The 25,621-nt window shown below is 43.0% G+C and overlaps 1 protein-coding gene across 2 annotated transcripts in view; it reads left to right on the top strand.

Moving 5' to 3' along the window:
* LOC138300280 (STE20-like serine/threonine-protein kinase) overlaps positions 1-25,621 on the top strand; it is a 310,793-nt gene that overhangs the window by 1,704 nt on the left and 283,468 nt on the right. The gene's annotated exons all lie outside the window — the stretch shown is intronic.

Raw genomic sequence — 25,621 nt, 5'->3', positions numbered from 1 at the left:
TTAGCACGGATGGGTTTCAGACCTGCGTTTATTCTGAGACTATAAGCACAGACACTATTTGCGTTTATCCTTTAATCCTCTCCTTGTTGGTGTTATGACCACAGCTTACACCTATACACAATCTACCGAGAAAGTCTCTTCTGTAAGTCTATTTAAGTGGCAGCTGTTGGTTAACTGACTTTATTGCAAATTTTTCATCTGTTCGTAAAACACCCCACGGTTTTGTAGGTTGTGTCGGTGCAAGCAGTGTTCCTCTTGGCTGTGAGACTCTCTTTGAATAGATTAATACTGAATAAGTATACCAATCATTCCTTTATACATGTGACGCACCCCAATATGTATATATATTTTTTTAAATAATTGCTCATTTCTCGGCCCATGCTTTTTAGGGAACCCGTCAGCGGATGGCTGTTAAACCATTACCCTCACAGAGTAATATTATTGGGTCATCTCGTCAAGTGTTTAGTATTAAAAGATTTTCTTTCAGAATCGCTATTCATTCAATCGACTCCTGAGATGTTGCTATGTCGCCCCTTGACCCTTTTTCAGTTCACACAAGCATAATGTACTCTTTGATACCAGAGCAAAGGCCTGTAGGGACCATTTTTGAATATCGCACCTCTGGTGCAGCCCTTCCGAGCTCCACTTATTTATAGGGATTAGAAGCAGGGTGTTTACCGAACGTGAACACGTGCTGTTTAACCAGCTCGTGTACCAGCGTGATGCACTGGGTGTGCCAGTTTTTCTGAATGTCGGTAAAAGCAGTGCTTGCCAAAAAAGTCGGCATCTAAGGAAAGAAGTGTGAGTGAAGAAATTAAGGGTGTTGTTTTAAGGCACCTACTCTGTTCTTAAATGTAGCTAGTTCTTACGGGTTACGCATTTTCCATCGTGTAGTCTTTTTTTTTTTTTTTTTTTTTTTTGCAAGACTTTTCTTTCAAATGTGCAGGTTAACAAAAAATAATCTTCGAACGCTGGCTTTATTTCTTGAGCTCTGCCCTTCCCTCTGAAGACTCACTTTGACGCTCCCCACTTCTATATCCGCTCTTGTCTTCTGTTTGCTAGTCAGATTGTCGTTGATAACGTTGTCAGGGACTATGCCCAATTGGGTGCCATTCCAGTCTTCTCAGCATTGAAAGATCAAGTTGGCAAGACTTCCTACCGCGAGACAGAACTTGCAAAAAAATGAAGCTATGGTCTCTCTTTGCAGGTTACTCGCAGAGAGCACCCATGGGCCTCTATGCACACGCCGTTTTTACATCATTGTACCATGGACCGGCGGGTTTAGGGGTGAAGTGGTCTACCGGTCTGTGGATGCAGAGGGAGGGTGACAGGGAAAAGCATTTGCATAACTATGGGGTGGTCAGTGCACTCATTCTTTGGGTGGTGAGAACTGTGCACCCCTCGCCACATTTTGCATAAACTTCGTGTGATAGTGTGTTACATCTCCGCTGACTGTTTCTCTTCTGTTACGCCGCACGGCTTCTTGGTTGTTTACATCTATTGAACCAGCATATCCATACTTTATGATTAACATACCAGGATTCCTAACATGCCTGTCTGACAACCTTGTTTCTAAATCAAGGACCATGCCATTTATAGGAATAGGTAACTGAGTTAGGATTTGTCAGGTCTGACTTGTTTATTCGCGATGTTTGGAAAAGTTAGTTAATTACAACACTTGTTCCTCTGTTTATTTTTTCTTTACCCTTTTACGTCCTTCACTCCATAAGTTTAACCTTTCTTAGAAGAATCATTTCCGGCCTTAAAGGGTACAATAATGTCTTTAAAAACTTCATAATGGAAATTGAGACATTTACATATTGCCGATTTAAGTAGGACAGAGACGCATTGGCTGCCACATCCAGGGGATAACGTTATTATTGTGCCTTTAATCAATCTGTTTTCCTTTGCATTTAGTTAAATATTGTTTAGGCATTTAACATAGCTCATTAGATCAATAACTCTTCTTTCCTAGTTGCGAACGAAATGCTGTGCCTCCAAGTTTGTGGTGGAACAGCAGCACGTCGAAGAGCTGGCTTCAGGGCCTTGGTTGAGTTTTTGCTATTAAATGCTTCAACGTTGGTGAATGCTGTGGTTGTTGTAAGGAGTAAATAGTAGCAGGTGCTTTAAAGGAAAAGGTGTTAGTCTGCATCTTGCGAAAAGAGTTGGGTTGTAAAAAAATAAAAAACACTGAGCCCAAAAGCATAATTGATGGGTGATTTTTTTTTGTTCGGAAATATTTCCTCTGCGCTCCTGATTCTACTAAACCACCATTATATTTTGTGGCATATCCAGCTGGCATGCAGTCATCTTCTAGACTGGTATGCCAGCACTTTCCAAGTACCGCATTGTGTAGGTGGGTTGTGCTCGCTGTGTGAAAGAATCATTTCCTGAATTATATGCCATTTTCTAACAGCAGTAATATAATTGTATATCCGGGCTTCCTTGTGCGTCCGTGTTCATGCAACATTTAGGCAAAACATTACAGGTCACGGGGCACATATAAATTACAGAAAACTGTGGGATGGATCATACATTTCCTGACAGTGTTTTGAACCCACTGGTAGTAGTTTGCTGTTAAGGATGGTGATGACACTAGGCTCTACTGGTTTAACTTATGTTGTCATTATTTTTAATCTAGATCAATATGTCCATCTTTTTCCCTTGAATATAATTTATTCCTATCACTCTTGGAAATTCTGCCACTTTCCTAACAACTTGCACGCTGAAATTCTTGTTCTCCTCCTCTTGACCCTTTCTTCAGTCACCTACTTATTTTCCATTCCAGTTGGCTTCCCTTTCCAGCTTTGTTGCTTTGTCCTGACATCTGTTCTATGCCTTGTCATTCCATTTTTTCCCTTCCTCTCCTAATCTAAAATCCTCCATTCTCTCTGCTGTTCCATCTCTTTCTCTTACTTTTCCTGAATCCTGTCAACAGTCCATCACTTTCTCCTGCTCTGTGCTTCTCCATCATGTATAATTTTCTGGCGTGGTTGGCTCGCTGGGTATTTTAGATGCATAATTCAGTTTTGTTACGTAGCCACGTATTCTTCTCATCCTGCCTTCCATGGGATTCCGTTCTGTGTCTATACTTCCTTCTCTCCATCATTTCCCCCTTCCCTTCAAAATGTCATAATATGTGTGTGGGTATTACACAGTGGTATTCATGGTTCAGACAGTGTTTTACAAAAAAAGCCGTTTTTTGATTTTCCTATATTTCTTGACGCCAATGGACAGATTTGCACAAAACCATGGAATTCTACTTACTCAGCTATTTCAGCATGCCAAGTTTTTGTGCAGATTCATCCATGAAAAACAGTTAAGGCAAGTGGTTGGAAAAATAAGTGTCTCATTTTAGGAAATTATGCTCACATCTAAAGCCCAAATGGTTGAACAAATTTACACCAAACATGGCATGATATCAGAAATTTACGACAGATTTAAATCCTTTTTAGGTCATGTGTACAACCTCTTGCATACTACTTCTGTGGGTTTCCAACTATTACATTTGTTAGTTTCTGTGTAACTTAAAAATCCTTGCTTGCTAGTGGTCAATCATGCCTCTTTATCCCTCCTTCTTCTGTGTAGGCGGAGGGACCAACTACTGTATAATTACGCTTTGTCCTGGTGGGGACTTTTTTTAAACTTTGTTTTCTGCTCCTGTGCAGGGAAGCTTCCCTTTTTCATTTGCAGAGCATTCATCTTCTGAGCTTAACTGTAAACGAGACTATAAATCAGGCTGTTATCTTTGTCACATTAGGTCTTTGTGGACTTTCTGCACCCTCTCTCAGCTGCCTGACTCCTGCCCTTCCTTGGCTTGGATTTTCTTTACCAAATGTGCCTGTGTGTGTGCTGAGAGCAAGTTTGGAGGATCGCTTGTAATTGCTAGGCTCCAGCTCTACCAGTGCTCTACAATCCTTAAAGACAGTGCCCACTTCTGCTTCATACTGGGATCACGCTCGCAACTCCATCAGTGCACCTCAGTTCACATACTCCAAGCCCTCAGCTGTGCCAGTGCCAAGAACCCCCCCCCACACACACTGTCTGTCAGAACACCTCAGTTCTCGTAGCCTGTACACTCTGCTGCTCCAGTACTGGGACTTTGGGCACAGCTCCATCACTGCACCTCGGCTCACGCTCTCCAAGCCCTCTGCTGTGCCAGTGGCAGGAACCCCACACATGGTGTCTGCCAGAACACCTCAGTTCTCGCAGTCAGTGCACTCTGCTGCTCAATACTAGGATCTCGGGCGCAGCTCCATCAGTGCACCTCAGTTCTACCTTGGCAAGGTCATTTCCTTTCCTATACCGGGACCCAGCTCACGTACAGTTCAGATACAGCAGCTCAATTCTAAGATTCAGTCCTACTGCTAAGCCAGTATTGGACCTAGAAGAGCAAAACACAGCTCAGCCAGTGTACCTCAAGTCTAACATCCAGCACCACTTTTGGTAGGAACTACCACAGCTCTACCAGAGTCTATCAATTCTAACATTCAGTGCACATTTCTTCTCTGTAATAAGGCTCACACACACCCTTCAGGACTTCTCGCTTCTGTGGTTCAGAGGCAGTGCCACTCCCAAACTGGGCCCCTCTCGCAGCTTCACCAGGGCACCTCCAGGCTAACACTTGGCAACCCTGGCGTGCCAATATTAGGTTCACACACAGCTCCATTAACATACCTCACTTCTGACCTTGTGGGCCTGTTACTATTCCAGTACTGCAGCCCACATACAACTGTCAGTGCACCTCAACCCTAACCTGCAGCACTCCATTATTCCAATACCAGGAATTATACAGCGCTCCATTCCTCATTCCTCACCCGCTGCCTTTCTGTGATTCCAGCACTGGGCCGAGTCACAGCTCTGTCTATACCCCCAATCCTGATCCGAAGAGCCCCAATATTGCTGTATTGGGGCTCACATACAACTCTGCTAATGCACCTCCTGTTGTTCTGCAGTGCCCCCTGCTTTTCCACATTGACCTCTGTTTGAGGATGTGGGGGAGCCACTTAAATCTATTCTTAGCTTTCATCTTTATTTGAGAGGGTCTGTTTCTCTTATCTCACTCCGTTCTTCCCTTTTACTCTGTTCACTCTGTGTTTTCTTTCTCCCCTACTTTTCTCTTTCCAGCTGTTTAAAATCCACACGCTAACAGTTTCGCTCTCTTTCAACTATTTTCCTGCCCCTCTCCCTTTTTTTATTTCCCTCTTCCTCTTGCTACCTCCTCTTTCAAACTCGCAAAAACGTGGTTATTTCTTTCCTTGTCCTCTCTTTTCTTCATTAGGCGTTCATTCTCTCACTATTTTTTTTTCTCTTCCCTTCATTCTTTCTTTGTCTTTTTTATTTGTTCTTTCCTTTGACTCAATATGCGTCCTTTCACTATTTTTTAGATCATTCTTCCTTTGTCTGGTGTTTTTTTTTCTTTATCGATTCAAGTTTTACTATAAATCCCTCTTTTTCCTGTCTTTATGTGGAAGCCACAAGTTACTTGTCGGGACCCGAAGTGTCAAAATGGTTTCCCCATTCTGTGTCTGTAGGAAACGTGTCAGTACCTACATGCCCTGGTTCTTTCGCTTCTTGTTTCTCTCACCATCTCTATTTTTTTCCCTAATGTTCATTTTTCTCTTTCTTTTTCACACTTCTTTCATTATTTTTTCATCCTTCTTTCGTTTGCTAGCTTCCTTACCTTTTTTCCTTTATCTCACTTATTTGCTCTATTTCTTCTTAGTTTTTTTTAATTTTCTCATTCTTTCTTTCCCTTTTTAATTTCTTTGCAACCCCTTCTCTTTTTTTTCCTTTTTGTCTGTTGCATTCCTTTCACTTCTTTTTCTGCCCCATCCGCCTTCTTTCCTGAGGCCTAGTTATCAATGGAGCAACAAATGTAGTGGCGCGGGGCCCAGAGACCTGTGGACCTCAGTCAACTCTAATTACTGCTGTATTTTCCTACCGAAATTGCAGTCAACCCTTTTCCTTTCCTACTCCAGGGCCCATGACACCATTACTACGCCACTTGTCATTGCCCTCTTTCTTTTCACCCTCCAGTCCGTCCCAAATTATATTTTAGTTCTGCTGTTTTGAGCATTACGCTCTAATGCCAAAAGTTTATTTCTGAAAATGGTTTATGTAACAATTGTATATGTCTTAAAAAAGAGGAAGAAGGTAAATGGGAGTGCTTTATTATATTATATGGCAGGAAAAGACGAAATTATGAGACCGGGTTGACCAGTTTATGTGGCAAGAAAAGTCCAGTTCTGAATTTACAATGCAAATAGCTCTAACTCAAGATAAGGCGAGACCTATTGCATTGCAAATGCTTGTTTTGGTTTGGTGTAAGTCTGTTTTTTAGATTGTGTTTCAAATGTTTTTTGCTTGGGCTTTAAGGATTAACGCTTTTGAATATCTCTGCCATTTTAACTCCCTAATCACATCAATAACATTTCAGTTTTAGGATTTTTTTGTTTTTTTTAACAAAATGTGACTGAATTAGAGCAGATTTTTTTTTTTTTTCTACCTCCATGTAACTTGTCACACACATCCTTTGGTGACCAACCCCAGAGATAACTTGCCCCAAGACAGTGGTCAGGGGTACCCACACATGTGGAAAATACAAGACAACCTTGAGAAATAGCTCCTAAAAGGGCGCAACACTTGCTAGGCAGCGCTCACTTCCACGTTTGTCAGGAGGCATTTGGGGTGTTGGATTCTGCTGCTCTTTGGACTCGCTTTTGACTTCCAAATTTCAGGGAAGCCAAACACCAAAATGACTGGCCTTACTGGGAAGGCAGGAGGTAGAGCCTATGCCCTGCAGTTTGAACTTTGGACCTGGCCCCTGCCCAACCCCTGTACCAAATTACCTCTGTGCATGGCCAGTGGTCATGGGGCAGGCTAGGGGCACGCAGTCTGCTGCAAAGACTTAGCTCTGCACAGCAGTCTTGTGCCACCACGGCAGGTTGGACACAGGTCCTAGCCACAGATCAGCCCCTGTGTTCAGCAACTGCTGCTCGTAGCTGAAGGTGCACGGGGTGGTTGGGCGTAACACCTGGTCACAGGCCAGGCACTGCACCCAAGACTTACTGTGCACATCTGAAGACTACACACAGTTGAAAATAAAATACATAACGAGAATAACTGAAAAAACCCAGAGTTAAAATGATTTATTGTTCTGGCTTAGGTGCGCAACTGAAATATTCCAGTTATGGTTATGAATCCACACAGCACATTCCATATTTCTTAGCACCCGCCATGCTCAAAACATCAATTTGCTAATGGTACAGAAACAAAGAAAAGACATATCATAGCAGCATCATGGCTGGTGGCGAGAGCTGTGATATTCTTTGTGTGTAATAGGTGACTGCATAGTAAAGCTGTTTTCCTTTTATTTTTTTCTTTTAAAGGAGGGAAAGTGAAACTGAGTTTAGCTGGCTTTGCTGTCCTATGTTAATGCCATTTGACTATAAATAAATATTTCTAGTGCTCAGTTTAATGTTACTCCATTTACCACCCTTGATATTAGTCGAAGGCTGGGTTGGCCTTCTGGTTGAACTTAGTATCCCGGCAAAGCCAAGCAGGTGTCAGTGACAAGCGTTTAACTCACTGTGCCATATTATTGTTTGTCTCTTTAAGTAAATCTGGCTAAAGACAGCCTTAGTTGTGTCATAGATGGCTTAGTCACAACAAAGGAGCGGGCTTTGGCTCTAACCCATTGTTGATCATCTTATTTATGGGCAGTTGATTGGGCAGAGTTGTGGTGACCCCAGTACTTCATTTGTAAATAAAAACGTGCAGGTGCCCAAAGCACTCCTCTGAGGCTGCCAGTTAATTGTGCGACTCTGAAACACTGAGGCAGCATGATCCTAAAGCCAGCTCAGGCCTCTTTAATCCATTTACAGCCACTCCCTGCCTCTCCAGCTCACTCTTGCAGCTTTCTTATTTCTCTCTTTGTGACGCTTTTTCTTTTTTCTCTTCCTCCGGCTCTCATGTGTCTTTTGCTCGCAGGTAATGCTTGTGGCAGAACAATAAGTGCTGGCCCTCAAAAATAAGTGCTGGTGTCCTGCACCGGAAACAATTGACTCAAATTAAGCACTGGGTGACCCACATCTCTTGTATGATTAATCAAAATCTTTACAAAGGGAGATCATCCCCAATAAAAGAAAATTTACAAAAGCTCAGAAATATCTAATTCAGTACAGTTGGGCAAAATATAATTTTAAAACCAAAAGGATAAAAATCGGAGCAAAAGTAATAGTGCAAATTGTCAGTATGCGGTTATTTTCCTAATAAAGGAAAGAACAAGTGCAAACGAGACAGATGAAGTGAAAAAAAATTCAAACGATAAAATGTGCAAAAAAAAATCCAAGTACAGACTCTACCCAACAGTCGCTTTTCTGCTCTAAAGAGACCATTTAAAAAGACACATACATTCAAGACAATTTAACAGACTTTAATTTTTAAAACAAGAAAAATAAAAAGCTTGACGAGAATAAGGGTGCCGCTCGTCAGCATATGGTTACTTTCCTAGTAAAGGAGAAAAATAAGTGCAAACAAGACAAATCAAAAACTATCAAAAGGGCGGTAAAAGATAAGGGCTGTCAAGAGACTAGCCAGTCTTAGTGCAATTGTTCAGTCTCCTCAATTGATGAGTGAACTTTACAAATTTGGCTAGGTCAGATGTTTCTTTCAATGTAAAGACCAAGTCCCTGTCTTGGGCGCAGGATCTCGCACTATGTAAAAAAAAAAAAAAAAAAAAGGTTTCAGCAAAGTGCGACGTGTATTCCTCAATGCTGGACAGCAGCAGAGTAGGTGGATAAACGGTTTCTTATAACTGCATAGCCTGCAGTTGGTAATCATGAAAATAGTGCCATTTTGTGTTAATCTCTTTGATCTTAAAGGGCCATCAACCTTGCAACCATGATTTGTGACAAGAAAGCCTTCCCGATCGCAGACTGCCGATATGGATGCTCTGACAGCAGATAGGGGGGGTCTGTGCCATAAGATGGCACCACAGTTGCTACCACTGGTGTGCTGTTCAGTTGAGCCAAATCTGTTGTCATAGAAAGGAATCTGATATGTTAACATTACACTATGAACACCCAAAGCAAGATTATTAGGAGTGACAACCCAAGCGTTTCAGGCAAGGTTACCAGCAGAAATGCCAGGAAAGAGCCTATCAATATTAAATGGCTGCTACACACTAATGAAATACCTACCAAAGCACATTGTGTCCCCTGGCACAAAAGACCTAACCGCTGCAAAATGTCTTCACAAGTCCACTTGAATTATCATTTAACTATCAACTTGAATTATAGCCTTTTGACTTTATTAACATCCGTTTCCAAAAAAATATCTAGGTATTTTTCTATTGAATACAACTTTCCATTTTGGACAAACAGACCCAATTTCACAGAAGAAAGTAATTTTCTGAAAATTTGCGCTTGGCACCATATACCAACATGGCCATTATTATGTGAAGGGGGTCCAGTGTTAATTCAGGAATGGCCAATAGAACGTCAGTCATGCTCCTAAAATGTCAACAATTGCTGTCAGTATACCACCACTAGAGCAAGAATGCACAACAAAGTCAAGAATAACCATTATTTTGCCACTACACCTTTTATGCCATAGAGGACACAATTATGTCAGATATGAGCCCCTTATGTTTGGGGATAGCAGGTGCTTTGGTGATCCTTGACACCAGGCATAGCTACTTGTTTAATGGGGAGGAGCTCTCCTCAGCTTTTTGGCTTATCATGCATCAAACTCACACATTTTCATTCTGGCTCCAGCAGTCCCACACTTACGGTTAATACAGGCACTTTTCTTTCATGGCCCATTGATCACGCATATGGTGTGACTGATCAAGCAGGACTTAAGACATGGCCAATCTTCTTAAGACATAGCTCAATTGGGACCTGAGACAGAAGGTCATGTGACAAGACTACATAGGCTTACACAGTGTGTGAATATTATTATGAGGCCCTGTCATTGATTTGACTGGCTGCCACACTAAGGGTCTTTAGATGAGCAGTGCTACCTTCTTTAATTCAGAGACCATCTGAATGAGATGCTTGGCTTTGCTTCACCTCTAAGATCTACTTCAGGGTGCTGGCGAGCTACCAGTAGCTCCCGAGCTGCGAGTTGTAGACCTCTGGGCTAGAGAGGTCTGGTTTTCATTGTGTACAATTGTACTTTCATATTTAGTTACGTGTAAATCGAAATATATATCCTTCTTAACCCCTTGGGTGCCGTGCACGTAACGTTTACGTCTTCTGCAGCACCGCTCGGGTGCCAAGGACGTAACCATTATGTCCTGGCAGGGACCCTTGAGGGAAGCGCTGGCGTGCCCCCGAGGGTCTGGCACCCCCTCCCCTGGGAAGGGATGGAAGGGGAATCGCTCATCCCCCAAACCCCCTGGACGTGGGGAGCAACCCCCTTAGACAAGGGTCGCTCTTCTGGGAGGTGAGGCGGGGGGGAATCTTTTTAGGCCATTTCTGCCCCCTTTGGTCTACTTTTATTAGACCAGTCTGCCCCCAAGGGGGCATAAACCACTAGACACCAGGGATTTTTATTTGTTTGCGTCAATTCCACGCAAGGGAGTGACCCCCTTAGGCAAGGGTTGCTCCCCTGAGGTGGGGCCAAAGTTGTTCTGCCCGCTGGTGGGCAGATGGGGGCAGTTACCCCCAATCCATTCACTGGGTGGCTAGTAGAAAGCCTACTAGATGCCAGGGAATAAAAAAAAAAAATATTGTGGTGTGGCGGATACAAACCAGCATGGGCATGGTTATGTCCCCACCCCTACTGAAGGGGGCAACAGTCTTTCAGCTCTTCCCCGCACACTAGAACATCTTATCCTACAACAAGAAAGAGGACATTTGATTATTTTGGGTTTTGGTTTTACATTTAGGCCATGAGAGCTTGTCTAACTCTCTAAATAGTCCCATTTGGAATGGTAAGGGCTGCACTTTTTGGTCTTTGGGACGCTGCCATGTAGAAAAATCCATAAGACGTAGACACATCTGAAAACTAAACATCTGGGTGAGTCCAAGGTGGTGTGCTTCACATGCACCCGCACCAATTTCCTACCCACAATGCTCTGCAAACCTCCAACTTTGCTGGAAATCACAAATTTTTCCCACATTTTTGTGATGGAACCTTTCTGAATCTGCCGGAATCCACAAAAGAGCCTTCCTCTCACTAAATGATGACAGTGTTGGGAACGATCTATGCTGCACTTAGCTAGTTTAGAGTGTATAGTGCTCTTCGTGGCAAAGTGTCAGTGTGTGCTCTTCAGTACATGCGCTATCAGATCTTAATTTGTAAAAGAATAAGTGCGGTCCCAATGTTTTGCTCAGAAGTCCGCAGGTGGTGGGGTCGAATGTTAGAAGTGCCGAATACAGAGGTTGCATAGTTTTGATTTCACCTGTCTCTGATCTACCGGCAGACATTTCCTGCATTTTTCTTTCTCTTATTCAGGTTTTTTTCTATCCTTGTTTTTTTCTTCTCTTAAACCGTTTTTTTCCATTTCATGTTTTTCTCTCTTTTACCCTGGTTAAAGTCTGATAAGGAAAAATGAGTGCCGGTGGGCCTCATCCTCAGCCACCTGCTCAGATTAAGCACTGTTTGCAGTATCCTCGCCCTGCCTGATGGCAAGTCAGTTGCTTCCACCAAGCTCACTGTACTGTATATGTACCTATTCTGAAATGACACTATGCTGCACATGCGTGACATGTGTATGCACACACAGTGAGCTGCATTGGCTTTGTCATACTGAGACCGGCGTAAACTAGGGAGTCAACTGCTAGAAACTCCTGCAAATCTGTTAACATCAGCTCTGGATCAGGTGGCAAGTACCTACGAGCACCATGAAGTTCAGTTGTAGGTGGTGTCTGCTGTCTGATGTAACTGTTGCTTAGTAACAACAGTAATACAACCAGTTGTGCACATGATGTAGGGTTAGTGATCCCGTGACAAAGGCATTGCTGGATTTGGTCAGCCTTCAATGGGCAAGGGTTCTCAAAAGTAAGCCTTTACTCAGCCTCATGTGAGGGAAACAGATGATCATGTCTCAGAGGAAAAGGATTGTAGCAGCACTGTTTTATTAAGATTATGACTTGTCTTTGGTCGTGATCAACAAAACCTGAGGGGGAACTGTTGAAGCTTTTATGATGGAAAAGCATTACACCCTTAATGCTGCCAATTCTTTTACCCCAAACAAACTAACAGTCTCACTCTCCTGCAAGCACACTTTCCCCACTCCCTAGCAGCCTCTCCGTCCTGTCAGACCGTAAAACCCTCAAAGTGTAGCAGGCACACTGTCAATAGTACTCTCACACCACTCGAACAGGAGCAGTCTTACACACAAAAAGCACTTTCACATCTCCAACAAACCAGCAGTCTCACACTACTAGAAATACTCTTCACACCCCTTCCAGACTACAGATATCCATCTGACAGATTGTCAACAAAGGCAGTAGGCCCTTCTGATAACTGAAAGCACCTGTTCATTGGTTGTGTGTATGCTATCATAAAAGGGTGAGAAGATGAATGAGTCAATGGGTGGATTAATATAAGGATTAGTGCAAGAATGAGAGTCTGGGTGTTTGAAAAGATGGAAGCATACAGTCACTTTAACTTGTAAGGTAGATCTATTGGTTTCGTCAGTGCTTAATTTGTATTTTTTAGGGAAGTTTTTTTCCTCTGTATTAAAATAAGTTTTGTGATTGGGCACATCGTGGAATATGGACAGGTCCAGTAAATTGACTTTTCCTTATATCGCTTTGAGTAATTTTGTCATTTAACGTGAACTATATTATATTACCTTTTGTTCTAGAAATTATGTAGGCATAATGACTATTTTGCCCTAACATACCAAGCAAAATGGTAATTTAAATAATACCTACTTTTTTATTGCAGCATCTACTGCAAAAAACATGCTGTTGTTTAAAGATTGTATTTATTTTTCTTCAGAAAGATACTAAATAGTTCAATGAACATCAAATGATGAATCTTCAATAGTTGTTTCATCAACTAATCAAATAAAAATACTTGCATGTTAAAATATTAGAGTGCAAATATACGTAATACATTTAATTGATTTAATAGCGTCAGTTAAGAGGCATTTGACAAGTTTTTACCAGTTTTTAGGAGACTGTAATGAACCAGAGCTTAAGGTTGCAATGCTAGCTTTTTAAGCTAGTATTGCTGTGGCTGAGCTTGTCTCTGTTTTCTGGGGAAGTCTTCCTACACTGCCAAAGAATATGTAAGTGTTTAACTGTGAGGACATTCCGCTACTTAAGTGAGTGGGGTCTGGGGATGAACAATGCTCAACAAAATATAGAAGCAAACTTATGGTGGATCCAAAGCATTCCACGAGGCAAGTGCAGACCCGAGAGGAGGTGTAATATTTGTGAAGCGAGTAACATAGCACATCTTTAGAGCACAACTTTGTGCACCTACAGGCATTGCTTTGTCAACAAATAGTTTAGTTTATAAAATTTGTGTATAATTGTACATGAAATTTAAATATTGAATTCTTTCATCTATTTACAAGAACTTTCAAACATGTAATGGATGGTTTCCTGATAATTAATACTCATGTGTATCAAATGGCCCTTTTAGCAGGCTTATTCCCAAACATTTTGCTTTCTTCCTCCTATTTTTTCAGATTTGTTTTGTTGGTTTTAGAACTCTGGGCACTTTACCAATGCTAACCAGTGCTAAAGTGCAAGTGCTCCATGTCTAAATTGTATTGGTGATTGGTCTATCTATGACTGGCATATTTAATTGACTGGTAAGTCCCTAGTATAGTGCACCAGGTGTGCCCAGGGCATGTAAATCAAATCCTACTGGTGGGCCTGCAGCACTGATTGTGCCATCCACCAGAGAATCCCTGCAAACATGTCTCAGGTCGCTATTGTAGTGCTCCTGTGTGCTGTTTTAAACTTCAATTTTGACCTAAACCTTCCATTTTACTACGAGTATCCCTGCAAACATGTCTCTGGTCGCTATTGTAGTGCCCCTGTGTGCTGTTTTAAACTTCAATTTTGACCTAAACCTTCCATTTTACTACATGTAAGTCATCCCTAAAGTAGGCCCAAGGCAAGCCCATGAGAAGGATGCAGGGGAATTAAAAGGTAGGGCATGAATTGGTGTGCTTTACTTGTCCTGATAGGAAATACTGCTAAACTCGTTTTTCACTATTGTAAGGCCTATCTCTCCCATAGGTTAACATGGGGATTGCCCTGAAATATCTTTTAATTGTAATTTCCCATTGGGAGCAGATAGCGATATGGAGTTTAGGGAATCTGAACTCGCAATTTGAAAATACATCTTTTGGTAAAGTTGGTTTTTGAATCGTGAGTTTGAAAATGGCACTTTTAGAAATTAGGCATTTCCTTGCTTAACATAACATTCAGCAGACAGGTAGAGGCACAGAATGGTTATGTTGGAGATTCGTAAAGCACCTGGTTACTCCACCAGTGTCCCCACTCTGAAGGTTCATTTACCAAGAAACCAAAACTACGAGCTCTAATCTAAGGCTGCCTTAAAGAGCTAGGGGCCAGATGTATCAAAGGTTTTTACCCATTCTGTGTCTATGGGACAATGTGTTCGTACATATGGCCCTAGGTCTTTTTTTATGTGGAAAGCAGACTCCAATTTTTCCTGCTTAAGATCAAGAGGCAAGGAATTCCATAATGTAGGGGCCAGGAACTTAAAAGAGCAGCCCCCTAATTGTGCTTTCTTCACTCTCTGTATTGACATTAGTGCTGCAGCGGTAGATCTGAGATTTCTGCTGGGGCAGTAAACATCAATCAGTGGGTGTAAATAGTGGGGACTCTCCCCCCAAGAGGATTTTGTGGCAGAAACAAAGAGCCTTAAACGCTGCTTTCTTCCTCAAAGGTTGCCAATGAAGCATGACAAGAGCCTGTCCCATTTAGGAGAATTTGGGAATATTAAATAGCATGCGAGCAGCAGCGTTTTGAATCCTTCAAAGTTTTTGGAGTCTGCTCTTGGTGGCATCTAGGTAGACTACATTGCAGTAATCCAACCTTGAAGTGATCAAGGCCTGAACTAGTTTTCCTGGCAGTTTCTGTCAGGAGGCCTAGGATCTTCCATATCATTTTTAGAATGCCAAAACAGGTGCCAGCCCGGCTAGAAATTTAATTTGTGTATCAAAGTTCAGTTTAGCATCAAACATCAAATATTTTTCACTGATTGTTTCTGAGCCAGAACAAATACCAGAGTGTCCAGCCACCAAGTCGAGGACCAGATAGAGGGCAGTTTCCCCTCCGTGTCCAGCTTCGTTTCATCCACTCGGCTAATCCAGCCATGCAAGCTCTGAAGGGAGTCGCAGAAGAGCCCTGGTCTTGAGTGAGGGTGACACTCATTTGAGTGTCATCAGAGTAGGATACGATTTTTAAAGCAGCAGCTCGCAATCACCTCAGCTAGCGGGCATATATAGAGATTAAATAGTGTAGGACTTAGGACAGAGCCCTAGGACACCCCCCATTTCAGCTGGAGGACCTCAGAGGAGTTCGACCTGATGGACTACATGAAAAGTGAAGTTTTTAAGAAAAGAAGCTATCCACCTCAAAGGCAGGGCCTCTAATACCATAGGACCACAGTTGTTCCAGCAATAGACGGTGACACACTGTTTCAAAAGCCGTACTGAGATCGAACATTATCAGTGCGGCGGCTTTGCCTTCATTCACAGTATGTATCTGATGCTAGCAATAGAGCAGATTCAGTGCTATGGTGACGGCAGAAACCCAATTGAGTCTCGTGAGAAGATCATTAGACTCAATATAGTGTGTAAACTGCTGATGCACATATCTTTCAGCTATTTTAGCAATAAAGGGGAGGAGAGGAATTGGTGTGAAATTTTCTGGTTTAGCAAGGCCAAGCAAGGGTTTTTTATCAGGGGGAGAGCCATGGTTGCATGTTTTCATTGTAAAGCGAGGTACCCGTGTTAGAGGACCGATTCAACAGGTCACAGAGAACTGGAGCAATGGCCTCTGTGCCTGTTCTAAAATCCTAGAAGGGGTGGCGTCAAATGGAGCACCAGATCTAACCTTAGCTGTGATCTGCTGCAAAACTGCCAGAGACAGGGCTTCAAACTTCCTAGACCCTCTCTAGAACCAGTGAGGGTAAACCACGCTTCAGGGCAGCCAGCTTCACTGAATTCATGAGGGAAAGTGGCATAGATCTTAGCTGCTTTATCGGAGAAGAAATATGCGATCCGATTGCAACTCTCAGTCAAAGGAACAGAATGAGCAGAAACACCTTCTAAAGAGGATAGAGATTTCACTATGGTGAAAATCTCTTGTGAAGAATTCTGAGACAGCTCGATTTTCTGTGCATAGAACGGACTATGGAAGACTTTGATCTGTTTATGGTAATCTTTCAGGGGCTTCAAGTAGATGGCTCTGTCAGAGTCACTATAATTCCTGCACCACTGATGCTCTAACCTCCTACAGATCTTTTTAAGAGCTCAGAGTTCTTCATTAAACCACTCCTCCAGGGTTTCGAGCGAGCGATTGTATGCATTGTTGCTGGTACCGGACCATCCAGAATCTTACTAAAGCAGTTTCCAGGTAGAGAGATTGAGGTATTAACACAGTTGTTAAGAGTAGGACGACAGGCCCTCAGGACCTGCATAAAGCAGTGTGGTGTGACCCTAGCCGCTTATGCGCAAAGTATTGTCGTCCTTTGGAAGAAGAAGGCGTGGGGGGGGGGAGACATCTTTATCAGAAACAGAAGGACTATATGGTCTGACCACACCACTGGTAGCAGGGGAGCAGCACCCACCCAAGGAGAATTAGTAAAAATAGGATCCAAGGTATGACCAAGCCTATGAGTCGGAAGTGTGCACCAGTTGGGAGAGATGACAAGTTGCTAAGTCATCCATTAAAGTCATGACATATTGACACCTAGAGTCCTCAAAATGTAAATTAAGGTCACACACAATGAGAAAATTAGAGTAGCGGTGGGCGTGTGGAGGAACTGAGTCAGCTAAGACCGTTATGAACTGTGAAGTAGGACCAGGCGGGTGATAAATTAAAAAACCCACCAGAGCGCAATTGCTGGAGAGGGTTATTAGTGTTAAAAAAAAAATAAATAAAATAAAATGGCAGCCTCACTGCCCACAATCTTGATGTCAGTGAAGGTAATAATTGTTTTTAAATATGTGCAATCCCTCCCCCTCTCTGGGATTGTCTATCCAGCCTCTCTATGGCATTTCCTGAAGGAATTGCACAGAGAATGTCGGGGGCTGAGTTGGCAGTTAGTCAAGTTTCCGAGAGGAACAGTGCCTTAGGCAGTAGTCTCTAAGAAGATCCCAGATCTCAGCCTTATGCTTTGGGAGTGAACAACAATTTATGCCAAAACAATGAGCCATGTGGCCAGAAGGGCACCCCTCCCCTCTCCTAAATGTAACTGTACCTGATTTAGAGAGTCTGAACCCACACTTACCGCATACTAAGTCGCCCCTAAAAAAGTCCATTGAGTGAAGGCAGCCTTTCATCCCAGTGGGGGCAAGAGACAGGATCTCCTCGGCAGTATAGGGCTTAGTATCAGGCTTCTCACAGACGGGATACCTGGCCTCTGGTTGCGTTCAGGCGGGGTTGGGTGCAGACAGCTTGCCTTACGCACACCTTCGGCACTCCAGCAGCACATCCGCACAGCACCCATGATTGAATAGCCCTCCTGTAAGGGGGCGTGGCTAGGTGAACAGTAGAAGCAAAGCAACGAGGAGGGCCAACTAAAAGCAGGATTCCCTCCCTGAAGGAGCTACTGGGAAAGAAATCCATAAAATAACATAAAGGCAAATGAATAGTGCGCAAGATACACATAAAACTAGAATAAAAACAACAGGTGTTGCCTGACCTAAAATGGCTGCCAACCAGGATGAGAGCCAGGCATTTTCCACACCTAGTGCGCTACAAGGAACTGAACAGCAGACAGAACCACCGATGGCAGCTTCAGAAATCCAGTAAGTCAATACACTTTGGAAGGTGGGAATCCCTGCACCCGCTCAGCTCTCATGTTTAGCTAGCACCCATGTTTAGCTAGCACGCATGTGAGGGGGCATGGCTAGGCGAACAGTAGATGCCGAGAAACGAGGAGGCACAACTGAAAGCAAACTAGAGCCCAGCTAATCCACTCCTTCCTGGCAGGCTTCCCCTCCCAGAAAGAGCTAATGGGAAAGAAATGAGTAAAATAACATAAAAAAGGCAAAAGAAAAGTGTGCAAGATAAACACATAAAGCAAGAATAAAAACAACTGGTGATTGCTGACCTAAAATGCCTGCCAGCTGAGATGAGAGGTAGGCAACTCCTGTGCCTGCTGCGCTACAAGAAACTTAACTGCAGACAGTCAACAACTGCACCTTCAGGAATCAGGTAAGTCAATACACTTTGGAAGGTGAGAAGATGAATACATGTCTTGGTCAGGATAACAGTTAATTTGTTTGTGCATTCACTCTAGACAGTCACAGAATGGGAGCTGAGGTGTGCCCTGCATATCCTGATGGTCTCTCACCAGTCTGATGGTCTTCCTGAGCTAGAGTGGCGGGAGGAGCTGACACTTGCACCTAAATAGGACTGTGCTGTCCTCACTCAAAGCAGTATTCAACCCTCTGGAGTGTGTCTTTTCATCCCCCGCCACCCTCCACACGCCACCCAAAACAACTGTAGTTAGGAATGGCGACAGTGTGTCTAGAAATTGACACATCACCTTCCCTTCCAGTAAGGAACTGATGCATCTTCTCACCTGTGAGGAAATTATTTGTGCATCACCTTCCCTGTGCAGGAACCTACTCATCTGTTTGCTGTTCTGGCGTCTCACCTCCCCTGTGGCCCGCATCACTTTTGTTTTTGGCGCATCCCTGGTACTTTGTACTAAAGAGATACAACCCTTGATTCCTATAGATTAAGACTTGCTTAAACTTTTCAAAAAGTGATATATTCACCTGTGTATGTTGGGTTTCTGTTTTGGTCTTGTTTTATTCAGATAAATATTGGCTATTTTTCTAAACTGGTGTGGAGTACTTTGGTTTGGTTGGAGGGGGGGGGGTGCGGATAAATACTTTACACATTGCTGCTGAGATAAAACCTGACTGCTTAAACCAAGCTACCAAGGGGGTGAGCAGGGGTTATCCTAGCTGTGAGAGTCCGTACTTGGACAGGGTGCAAACCACTGCCAACTACAGACCTCATTTCTAACAAGAAGCACATGAAAATGAGCAACCAAAACTGAACTCTTAAATTCCTCAACTTAGTCAATAATTTATAAATATCTGTATGCCATCGAACGATGATGTAAAATTTAGCAAATTGTGATGCTCTTTTGAAACAATACAGTACAAAGTGTATAAGGTAGAATCTCAGATTTTTATAAATCATTTAAACCTAAATTAAATGCCGTCAGGTTTCCTCAGTAGCGAGGTTGCATATGCGCCCTGCTTGTGGACTGGAGCTACTGTCCTGGTCGAACCAGGCTCAGAATTGTTCCAGTTGTCTCTTGACATGGTGACAGTTGCACCCCATCCCCTAAATCTTTATCATTTGCAAACTGCTAGGTTAGAGATTACAGATGCCCTACATTGGTGCTCCAGACAGTTTTGCTTCACACTTACAGAAAGTATAGTTGTATAGCACAATCCCCATACAACATATTAAATCTTAACAAACCATTCATAATTCAGACTGCCCTGTCACTGCAGGATGACAAATTGTCAAATTCAGTCACATGCTTGAGCTATAAATTACATTCATGTGGCAACTACGCCTATTCAGGACTCCTCATCCATGTTACAGGTCTCATAATGAGCTGCAGACATAAACGCAAGGAGACCGTACCCTTGGTCTAAGTGACAGCTAAGCTGTTGTGCATCGAAGAGGCTCGGCTCGTTTAGAAGCTGCTGTAAGGCTACAGAGGTGTGGTGGCTAGTGGCTGCATCACATGTGTAGAGCAGCACAGGCTCACTGTGGATTCCTATCTCAGGATCAGAGCTATGAGTAGTCTGAGAAAAACCATCAACATAAGATGTGGACAAGAGCACACCTTTAACATAACCCAGCTTAAGGCGTGTTTGTTGCACTGTGTACAATACAGCCACATCCGCAAACCAGGCCGTGTAAAGGGATAACAAAATATATAATTAGCCTGGAGTCTGAGTTGGAAATAACATAGATTTTCAGATATGGGTAGAGTCGATGGCATAAAGAGGACATTAAAGGAGATCTTTTAAAGAGAGAACATAGGCAAGAACGTTAGATTCCATTTGAGTGACAAAATGAATCAGGACTAGCTGGAAACTGAAAAACTACAAAATATGTTGCACATACGGCACAGCAAATGGATACTTTTACAGCTCGCACAGGTAACTGACAGATATTAGCAAAGCCTGACTGGCAAAGAAAAATCTATGGTGCTAACTGCATAGAACCAAATAATCAAAAACCTGTGGCTTAATAGTCACAAGGAATCCTAGGTGCATCACTCTCGAATGCCAGCTGCAGAGAGACACAGGGGCTGGGTTCTAACATTACAAGGAGCAAGCAAAGGAAAATTGATTTCTGAATCACTAACTACAATGACGTTCAGGGCTCAGGAAGTCTGGTAAAGGGGAACAACGTAGTGGAAAGTGGTTGAACAGAGGTAGTTCTTAAAGCAACAGTTTTGAGACACATCAGTGTCCTTGTTGTGTGTACTGTGCCACACACAATAATTAATGTGGGTTGAACGAGATTTGCATATTATTGTTAGACGTTCTTTGAATTTGAGCCAGTCTAGGAATGACCTTAGCATGTTTCTTCCTGTGAACAGAACACTTAATATAGTATTTGCTCTCTGATGGTGAATAGCTTCAGTCTCCTCTGTTGGACAACTTGAAGGCTCTGCGGGCCTGCGGTTTCTTACGCTTTTGCATCCACAAGAGCTGCAATAATTTTTGAAGACCGCACACCACATTGGCCTCTTCTCTCCCTCTTGAAATCACCCCCCTCCCACAAAAACAAAAGAGTTTCCAAGACAGGTGAATCTTACTCTGGACCAGAAAATGGGCTACATGAATGGCAATCGGAAGCTTTGAATCCTCCCTCCTCAGTGCCAGTGCATTCCACACCCTTCGACTTTTTAGGTCATGGCCCATAGACGATTTCTTTTTATAAATCCTTCATGCTTTTCCCTTCCTCCTTCTCACACATCTTATCTCCTATGTCCTCTCTCTCCTCCATCCTTTATTTTTTCTTCTGTTGCTACCTCTTTCTCCTCTTTTACTTCCTTTATATAAACCCCCTCCTATCTCTGGCTTTCTCGTTTAACTCCTCATCCTCCCTGATGACCCCCGAGTTCTAATTGGCCATGATCAGGTGTACCAAATGCCACTTTTTGTCCCTGTAAGATTGCCCTCACTTACCTAAGATCCTTCTAATCGTGGAGCATTTAAAAAAGGAAACCTATTGCCAGTGCGTTTGCCTGTTCAAAATGTGTGAATCTAATGAACTTGCTGCTAAGTGATGTGTGTATTTGTAACTGCAAAGCCTGAATTCCATTTCCTTATGATTTTCTCTCATAGGACAACCATGAATCCAACTGATCTCAGTAGCTAAAACATCTACATCACACAAGCAGTGCTCATTAGACCGACGCCGGACTCTGTCATGCTCAAAACCAGGCTCCAATGTAGTAAAGTTAACTTGCGCATGCCTCCTCAATGGAGCATCCATCATAATTTACACAAGTACTTAGCACTCCACCAAACATACACAATAGACACACTTACCATGAAACAGCACATTGTTAGCAAGTTATTGTCTTAGCTCAGACTACTCCAGTGCTACACAGTCAAATCTCCTGGCATGATTGCGTACACAGATCATATAGATCATACAGATCATATAGTTAGCAAGGACACCATCGGATTGCAGCCTAAAACATAAAAAATCACAAACAAGATCTAGAACTACATCTCCGTACCTACTGGGACCACTCAAAACCCTGCTCCAATGTAGGAAAAAGTTGAAGACTCGCGTCTTTAAAGAACACTACATCCTAATCCATTAATCGGTCACACCTAGCTTCCGCTCCTATTATTCACTGACTTTAAGCTCGCCTTTGACCGTTTACAGCGCTCTGCTGCCTTTTTCTTAGTTTTATGAAATAACAATACCATAAACCAGATACATACATTCGTAAATACTTGCCACATCAACATCACATCCATCTCCTCTCGACGGTTTACACATCAACCATCCAAAACATATTAAACTCATCCCTGTCTCATGCGTGTAAACTTGCATCAGTCCCAGGTAATGAGCAAGATGCCTCAAAACAGAATAGTCACCTGAACCCAAGCAATGACGATCATACACACACCGAACATAGTAAGTGGAAATGCCCTTCAGCATACACATCCATGTTCATGCTCTACACAGGTCCCTAAACCAGATCTGGATAATCTCTTTCATATGTAATCAATTACTTCAGTACTTTTATACAAGCCATGTTCCACATAAATTGTCAATAGAATACTTTTACGCAGGCCAGTTTGTACTACAGAACAAGAAAGGACGTATAGATTCAGTTTGCACTACGGGACCGGAGCAAGTGCAATTCAAATGCATATAACTGACCAGGAGAACGGTTCAGTGTGTTGAACATTTTAGATTGACAAGTGTTTTGTTTTACAGGTCACGAGTTTTGCTCCTGGCAAAGCAGACGTAGCGCTCCATCCTCCTGATGTAGGGGATTTGGGGGGCGAATAATTCGGTAATGATAACATCAGTTAAAAGGCACAGCAACGACAGACATAGTTGCTGAGCACCATATTAAAAAATAACTATCTATTTTGTTAAACAAGCAATAAAAATTAACCTGGGCCTTGTGAACCGAATAGATTTCCTTGCTGCCTTTGTGTTGTTTGTTATCGTTTGTGAAGTACTTTGCTTTTCCAGAAGTTTGCTTACTTGATATTACTTTTATTCAAAATGTACAGGCATTCCACACTTGCTAACACCTTAAAGTCTCAGACTTTGTCGAAAATCACAAAACGGAAGTAAATCTACGGCATCCTGGTGAGCAAATGGTGATTGCACCAGAGTCTCAGTTGTGCAGAATCTTGGTTTCATCCTAGGTTTACAAAGATGTACGTTTTTACGTGACACAGTGCAGACAAGGTGTCCACTCATGTATTTCACTATGACCTGTATTTTTGTCCGCTTCCACACATTTCTCCTTAATTGGCCAAGGGGCACCCACACTGTTTAATGCGCAGAAGATACCCCAGCTGCTTTGCTATTGTTTTCTAACAGGGATGAATGTCAACTTCCCAGTACTAACGAGGAAATGCTTCTGCATTCTCAAGGCGGGGAATGTTGGAGGAAATGTCTGCAAAAGTAATGGAAATTAAATGGAAAGTAAAAGAAGTTTGGATACTCTGTCTGTACACCCGTGGAGACTGGAATTGGCTTTGACTTTTACACTGAATCCACATCTAATGGCCGAGAACTTGAAATATTTGAAGAAAGTTTATGCCTAGATCAAAGAGATTTGATAAACAGCATTTAAGCACAGGTAATAAATAACGAGTCAGCAGTGGATAACATTGGCCAGGTGGGGTAGGCTATTGCTCTAGTTTGCTAATGCACTCTTTCGAGGTTTAGTGAAGAACAGTCTTTATTTTAAGAAAGAAACAAAGGCGAGTATTATGCTTACTTTTATGCTTAATTTCCATAGCAACAAAAAGAAAAAACAAACTACAGTTCACACGAAACCTAACCACAACTGGGAGGTAGTACACCATCAAGTTTACCAAAACAATTTTATTTTTATTTTTTTATAACTCTGTTTTATTGAATTTATCAGAAACAACCAACATAAAAATAAAACAGTGCATTTTCATATGAGAATTCTGAATGTCCATTCCTCTCCCGGGCAGAGGCTGGTGAAACCTGTAGGCAGAAACATGGGACAACTCCGAGCAGACCAGAAATGACCTCTCTCCTATGTAACCAAAGCATTTATACACCTCATTTACAGCATAACTCTTTTACCACAGTTGGTTGACACTTATACGTATAATATAACATCCCATGATTAAGAGTTCTAATCCGTTCCCCAATCAGACCCGGACTCCTGGGTCCCAGTGACACGCTACAACAGTGCATTCCAGGCCGTTATGTCCGCCAGTGCCCCGTCTTCCATGCGTATGAGTCTCATATTTTGTTCTTCGGCTACACCCCATTCCAAAACATCACGGGACCAGTGAGTGGGGGATGGGCTGTGTGTACCCGTCCAGCCCATAGCCACCCTTTGCTTAGCCAAGACAAGAGCAAGCTGCGTGAATCTGTAAGGGACGTGTCTACCCCGAGGTCTCTGTATGATACCCAGGAGGCAAGCCAAAGGTGTCGCCTTGAGTCCCCGATCGGTGACCCCGTCCAACTTTCGAACCATCACCTTACAGACCCAGGCCAACTGGAGAAAGGAAACACCAGTCTCACCACATCTAGGGCACCCTGCCTCCTTTGTAGAGTCCATCTTATTAAGTCGGGCAGGTGTGATATATATACACAGTGGACAAAATTAAAGTGCAATAACTTAAATCTATGGTTACAAGAGACCGTGTGTACCAGTGATAGAGCCAAATTCCAGTCCACATCTTCTATGGGGTTCTCCAGCTCTCGATCCCAGGCCCTGCACGCTGCACATTCTAGACCCACACTATCCCCACGCAGCGCTCTATAAAACAGAGTCACCAAATGGGAATCACCTCCCCAATTTATTAACCCATGCAATATCTTTGGCACAGGGGCCACTGGAAACCCGGACCAGACCTTGAGCCACACTCTCAGTCTTGGCATATTGCAAGAACTGGCCACAATGCAAACAAATTGTGCGCCTCCTGAAAGGAAATAAACTCACCATTGGGATATAAATCACCGCCAGCAAGCATCCACCCAGTATCCAAGCCTCCATTGACATGAATGTGTCCATATCCCGAAAGCGGGCAAGTCTCCAAATCTTCAGTTCCCTATCAAAGAGAGCACGTCGGAGTATCCTCTTAACCGCCTGTTCCCAGATCCCAGCTGTATTCCTGACCAGGTAGGAGACAGGAGTCTCCAACCTACCACCTGACATTAATGCGTGCACCAGAGCCTCATGTCCCAACATGCCTGCAAACAGCCGCTTCTCCCAATTATCCGTCTGCGTCATCCACTTAGCATGTTGTAAATAAGCAGCATAATAATAGTCTAATATTAGGAGTGCCAAGCTTCTGGCTTCCATATCCCTTTGTAACGTGGACACCACCACCCTGCTACGGCAGCCAGCCCAAACCAGGGAGATCAACAAGCTATCTAGATGATTAAAAATTCGAGCCGTCAACGGAAACAAGGAATTCTGGACCAGGTAAAGACACTGCAGCACAAACACCATCTTGGCCACAGCCGCCCTTCCCATCACAGATAGAGGCAGCCTGTCCAAAACGAGACGGAGCGCTCATCAAAACAATTCTTGTTTGTCAGAAAGCAGCCCTCTTTTCTTGTGTGAGAAGCCAAAATACACATTGCAAAACAGCGGAAGAGTCATAAAACCAATGCAAATTGCTAATAAAAGAAAGGAGAGTAAA

The sequence above is a fragment of the Pleurodeles waltl genome, chromosome 6 (assembly GCF_031143425.1).
Source record: "Pleurodeles waltl isolate 20211129_DDA chromosome 6, aPleWal1.hap1.20221129, whole genome shotgun sequence".
NCBI classification, from domain to species: Eukaryota; Metazoa; Chordata; class Amphibia; order Caudata; family Salamandridae; genus Pleurodeles; species Pleurodeles waltl.
Note: the sequence above shows the minus strand (reverse complement) of the source record. Positions and strands in the feature narration are given on the sequence as shown.